Consider the following 6,816-nt stretch of genomic DNA (forward strand, 5'->3'; position numbering starts at 1 on the left):
ACGGTACCTAAATGCTTAGCATACGCAAGTTCTCCACTCGGTTTTGCAAACTGCTGGCACCCAGCGTCAAATCAGTGCTACTGTTCCAGTGTGTTTTCCCTTTCTTTTTTAGATCCACATCCGTGACGCGGCTTTATAAATGCATTGAAAAGAACCTCATATTGTTTATTAGTTTAATCCATCTGATTGTAATTAACCTGTAACAATATAATGGTCCACAGAATGGTCAAACTATTCCAAATACCATAGCTGCTTTAGCATTGTTACTCTCACTGCACCTTCTTCTTCTTTCAGCTGCTCCCATCAGGGATTGCCACAGCAGATCATCTTTTCCATATTACTCTCACTGCACCACTCTGAGTATTTATATCACTGTATCTGAGTGGGGAATCACAGCTCTACAGCAGCTGATTGGAAAGAGATTATCGATATACAGCATCAAGCACTTGCTGCCTCAGCCATGCTGTCTATTGAACTCCTCTCATATGGCAAATGCTTCAGAGCCTTTCCTCGCGGTTCAGAAACAGTTTCATCCCAAGAACTCTAAACACACTCAATCAGTTCATCAAGTGCTCCTTGTAGAACGCTTTGTACTTCTAAGTACAATCACCTCACTGTAAACTTGCGATAGTTATAATATAGCACAACCTGAGCCACTTTATAAAGCATGTATTTACATATGATGACGATATCATTTTTAAGATGAAATGCAGCAAAATATGTTTATTATATTATATAAAACTTTAACTTCATTTAAATAATCTATATTGTTAATAATTAAACATGTGAGGACACGGTGCCGCCGCGCTAGTGAGAAGCTGGCGCTCCGTTCACGTATTGTTCCTGCCTCGCACTGTATTCTTGCTGGGACTGGCGCGACACTGGAAGGATAGGATAGGATACTACGAAGATATTTCAATGTTCCTTAAAAGTTTTGAAGAATCGGCGTTCTAAGCTTTCAGATGGCTTAACATCTATTACAGAGCTGATTGTGTGGCGATTGGGTATTTGGAGAAAGAAAAGTAAGGACAGGAATTGGGGGTTAGTACGTTTGAAAGAGACAGTACTGCTGCAATAAATTATTTCATCGAAGGTTGCACACCGAAGCATCTTGCGTGAGGCAGGAACAATCACTGCGCCACCGTGTTCCCATGTTTAATAACATACTTTTAACTCCTATCATCATGAAAATGATATCAAGTATACAACTCAGAATTTTAATTATTCAGAGAGCTGTAATATCACGAATGTAATGGATTCTGTGTCCTGTCGGAGGAAGAGAATGCCCATTTAAGAAGCACGTAGTGATTCACATACATAGAGCACACAGAAAATCAAATACAAAACAAAGTATTTAATGTGCTACTTTAGTTATGATGGGATTTGAGAAACTAGTAAATTAAACAATTTTAAGATGAAGTTTATGATGTTCTATTTTAATGACAAAATAAACTATGTGATTAAATTGGAAATTTCGAGATTAAAGTTGACATTTTGTGCTTTTTTCCCCACTGTGTGCCTATTTTTTTTCTCTGTACCTTAATAAGCTTTCATATGAAACTCAGACAGTGGGCTACGACTTGCCTTTTCACGGTGACTTTGATATCTGACAACTTCTTATTTATTTCGGGCCCTGTGCCACTTTGTGAAGTTGAGCTTTCGAGTTTCTCCAACACTCTATGTCACTCGATGAACTTCCTTTTGTTGATTATACCACTGTTTAAACCAACAAATAGTACGTTTTTCCTTGCCTCCACTTGGTATTTACTTTTATTTCCCCCTGTGCTTTTGCCATTGCCTTTTCACAGATCATTGAGCTTAAGGACTACTTATATTGACTTGCATATTCAAAGAGGCGTAATTCTTGGAGGAGTTTGGGGAGTGGCAGCAGGCACGTGCGTTACTTTTCACGCTGACCGGGATTTATAGAGCGGAAGAATGTGGAAGTTGACGAACGCACAGATTTATGCGTCTGGATTTTTTTGTGCGTACCCACATTTTCGCTTTTGTCCTTACGCCATGTTTTAGTGTGAATTCTACACACAGTGTTATGTAAGAGGCCCAAGCTGATTTAAAAAGTGACAGAATAACACCTTTGTTTTTTCTGTATTCAGAGAAAAGTACAATAGTTCTTATTTATCCAGTCTGTTAACTAACTGACACAATTAACTGAAGACACATTTGGGGAAACATCATACAGTTTAAAGGAAAAGCATAGCTGAGTATCATCTGCATACGAGTGAAAATGAATATTACATTTTCTAATAATAGTTCTCAGTTGAAGCATATAAAGTGAAAACAGGAAAATTCTGAATATTGTGCTCCACAGGACACCATATTTAACTTAATTTATGTACATCCCCACGCATATTAGAGTTGCCAGTTAGCTTAATATACACATATCAGGAAAGGAGGAAAAGGAAAACATAATTACACAAAGTAAAAATTTGAAAAATTTTCAGACTATAACTGGACTAAAATTTGAAACCAGAGTGTTGGATGAGTGAGGTAGCAGCATTAAACCTATTTAATTTGATTAGAAGATACTTTGCATACTATGAGTCACACTTGCTCACATCCTGTCATTTATGTATTGTCACATCTTTTTAGTTGTTAAAACAATAGTTATTAAACCTTGTTTTTTTAAATGTCAAATTAACTACATATTTTTTATTTTAAAGAATCAAATGTACTTTGCACTACAGAGCAAGAAAAGGATGAAACATTTTTTAGTTTCACGAATGCAATGGAATCTGTGACCTGATTTAGTAGTAAAGTTAAAAGGAGTAAATGACTGTTCTTGACAGTGATCTTGTTCATCTCTCAGTCGTTGATACATGGGCGCACACCTCCATTTTGCTTTTCAGTGATAAAGAACCCATTTGCAAAGGACTTTGAGATATTATTATTATTATTATTATTATAATACATTTTATTTATATTGCACCTTTCCCATGCTCAAATAGAGATGGCTGAATAAAACTTTTTACAAGGTTTAATTTAATGTAGACATCCATCATGCAACTCTCATGTCTGAAAAATGCCTATGTCTTGGCTTTTGGTAAAGGAGCTCATGTAAATAATTCTATGGAATAATCATAGAGGCAATAGGGAGTAAGCTCCATTTATTAAAAACATCTTGATAATATTCATAATCTGAAAAGCTGATTATACAACTTGTTAATTGGGGATGTTTGACCTTTTCAATATACTGCTTCTGACTCATCGCTCCATTCTCACATATCATATTCATTTTTTATTTGAAACCATGGGAAACTCAACTCACATCAACCGCTATAGGAAGGTTACCATTAACTACTGATGTCTGAATTTCTGTGCTTAATTTCTAGAAGTCTGTTAACTGCTACTTTAAACCTGACCTTTAAATGAAAGTTTTTCTTGAAGCCTTTTATAAAAAAAATCCATTATATTGCTCATTCCAGGTACTGTTTCACCAAACAGTGAAATTGCATGTTACCTTAGCTCTGTCCATGGCTTAAGTTTGTGGATGAAGTTAAAAACTAAACAACACTCATTTTAAGCCCATTTATTCTTTCTTTGGTCACCTGAAAAATGACATGGGTTAGGAATCTTTAATTTTTGGCTAAATGTACCCTTTGAGAGGGTCCTAGTTTTCTTTGCTCAGTGTATAAATCATCTCACCTTCCTTAGTTTTCCTTAGGTCTCTAAACCCAGTTCTAGTTCTAGATTCTGTTAAGTTAGTTTAACATGAAGCAGCCTTACAGTTTTGAAGCTCAGAAAACTAACATCCCTGGGAAGTCTTCTGGCAATGAAGATTTAAGAACACCTGCTATGATATTTAAAACAGCTAACCAAGTGCAAGTTCAAGTGCTAGTGCAACAGAAAAAAAATCATAAAGATTAAAAGCTAAATTAGAACAAAAAAGCCTTTCGTAATGTTTGTGAGTTGTTATTCAAGCTAGTAGGTCTACCTGTAATTATAGAAATGTGAAGACTTGTATACTAAAATTCTGCTAATTTACCACAGCAAAACACAAAGATGAAAACTGAATTGAGTCAAAAGAGCTATGATTCATAACAAGAATAATGAAAGCCATCTATTCATCCATCCATCCATTTTCCAACCCGCTGAATCCGAACACAGGGTCACGGGGGTCTGCTGGAGCCAATCCCAGCCAACACAGGGCACAAGGCAGGAAACAATCCCAGGCAGGGTGCCAACCCACCGCAGGACACACACAAACACACCCAGCACACCAAGCACACACTAGGGCCAATGTAGAATCGCCAATCCACCTAACCAGCATGTCTTTGGACTGTGGGAGGAAACCGGAGCGCCCGGAGGAAACCCACGCAGACACGGGGAGAACATGCAAACTCCATGCAGGGAGGACCCGGGAAGCGAACCCAGGTCCCCAGGTCTCCCAACTGCGAGGCAGCAGTGCTACGCACTGCGCCACCGTGCCGCCCGCCATCTATCCATCTGTCTTTCAAATCTCACTAATCACACTTGCTCACTGATCAAATTGGTATCCTGGACAATGAGGACATTTGCAGTTAAAAGAAATCTTAAGAAAAGGAAGCCTAACAATATTAGCAAATATCATTTCAAGTGAGACAATGGTGCCATCTGCTGAGCTAAACAATGTGTATCTTTTTTTCCCTTCTCGCCAGTTCTTTTTATGTTCATTGCTTCTCAAAAACCGCTACACATTACTTCCCCACATTGTTTGTAAATGTCATGAATCTTTGTAATAATATATCATTTTTAATCATCCTAATAATATCTCTAGAATTACTGAACGGCTTCATTCTGGCTAACAAGTTCAGAGTGTATCACCAGTCCCTGATGTTCCCTGTTAAAGCTTTCACAATACAATGTCTGTAATTTTTTTCTATTTTGCTTTTTTAATTTTGTTTTTTCCCACATGATAGGAAGCTCCCAACTATATGTGTGCCAAAAAAATACAAATATTAATTTAATGTATAATGTCCTAATCAAACTGTGTTAAATATTATTTCTTCTTTATTGTACTGCAGTAGTAGTTCGTATTTAATATTTTGATAACATTTATAATTTTGCTCTTCCTTGTTTGTATCATGTTTGTCACTGGTCAGAGCTGTAAAGTTGCTTGAAAAAAAAAACAGCAAATAAGCACCTGACGTCAGACTCGTAAAACAAGGGTCAAATATTCAGTTCAAAATATTGGTTGGTGCTGCTTTGGACTTTCCATGTCAAACGTGTCTAAACTGATACAGGTGCATCTCACTGTATCTCACACTGGGCTCATTCGCCTTGTGAGCGTCTTTTCTGATACCCAATAGATATCTGCAATTTGTCATACTTTTAAAACACATAAAAGAAAGTGTTCTGTTTACTCCGCATGTAATGTCACAGGATGGGCATCCAGGGCAGGTAATTCTGTCATCTGAACTGGTGTGTGGCCAAGTCCGTTACATTACAGAAATACAGACAGAATTAAATCTTCTTACATAATACGCTACCGTGGCTGTCCATTTATCTGTCCAGTATTTTAAATCACCTGTAGCTTGCAAACCGTTTTGACATATTGACCTGAAATTTGGTACACAAATACTATGCTGAAACTCTGCACTACAGCTTTATATTAAAAGCGAAGAGTTTGGGAATTATTACTATTTTTATTTTATCTTATTTTATTGTAGAATCAACTCTCGGCAGTGGGCAGCAGGGCAGCCGTACTGCACATGCATACAGTCACCGTTCTCATCCCTACCACATTTGCTGTCACTTCCCCTTCCTCTTCATATTTTAAATCATTCTTGAGGCAGATTGAAGACTTAAGTGCCAGCTTAAGTGAAAAATTAAGGAAAACGTACTAAGTAATTGTAACACAAACACTGACTTAATTAGCTTTAACACGAAAAGATGCCAAAGAAAGAAGAGAAGAAGCGGGCCGCTAGAGTGGAGAAAAGAAGATTTGCTCAGGAAGCAGCAAGTGCATCAACCTCTGAGCAAACGAATGATAAATGTACAGAGAAAGAGTATGGAAACTATGAATGCTCAAGTCAAGTGTATTCACTGCACATTATCATGCAGTGCGCCATTACTAGTAAATAAATAAATAAGCAACAAAAAATAAACATATTTCGTAACACATTTATTTATGCTCACTTTTATTTATTTGTGCATTTATTTATTTATATGTTTATTTTGTCTGAAATATTCCTCCATATAGTTCTAGTATACAGTGTATTTATTTAAAAGCTCAATGGTATTTCTACTACTTCTATTAACATTGCCTTTGTAGATGCTGATATATATTCTCTGTCCCAAACTGCATTTAATCTAAATGGTTTAGCAAATTTTCGCCCATAGAAGCATATGCCAGTCATCCGTAAGTAAAACTGTACTGTTCGTCCCCCATGGCTGCCCAAACAAAGGCTATAAAAGTTTTGTGTAGAAATATTAATATATTAACTTTCTTATGCCAACATGGTAACAGTTTCAGGTAACCTGTTGTTTTACGTTAGTCAACTTTGACACATCTCAGTGTATTATGGTGACAAGTAAACAAAGTAAATAATTTTTAAAACAGATAAATTGAACATATTGGTATATGTTTTTCATTTTATCTTCATATTGCTTCAAATTTTTTTTATTTTGATTATTGCATTAGAGTCACAAAGTTTCTGCAATGAAAAATACGGCCATATAGCATATAGTATTAGATGTGTTTTTTTTTATTCATTTGTGGTTGTGATTCATATTGTTAGAAAAGAATGCTAATTTAATCACATCATTGTTACATTGTGTATAATTGTCATGTTTTAGTTAGGCTCTTCTCTCTGCCTT

The sequence above is a fragment of the Erpetoichthys calabaricus genome, chromosome 4 (genome assembly GCF_900747795.2).
Source record: "Erpetoichthys calabaricus chromosome 4, fErpCal1.3, whole genome shotgun sequence".
NCBI classification, from domain to species: domain Eukaryota; kingdom Metazoa; phylum Chordata; class Cladistia; order Polypteriformes; family Polypteridae; genus Erpetoichthys; species Erpetoichthys calabaricus.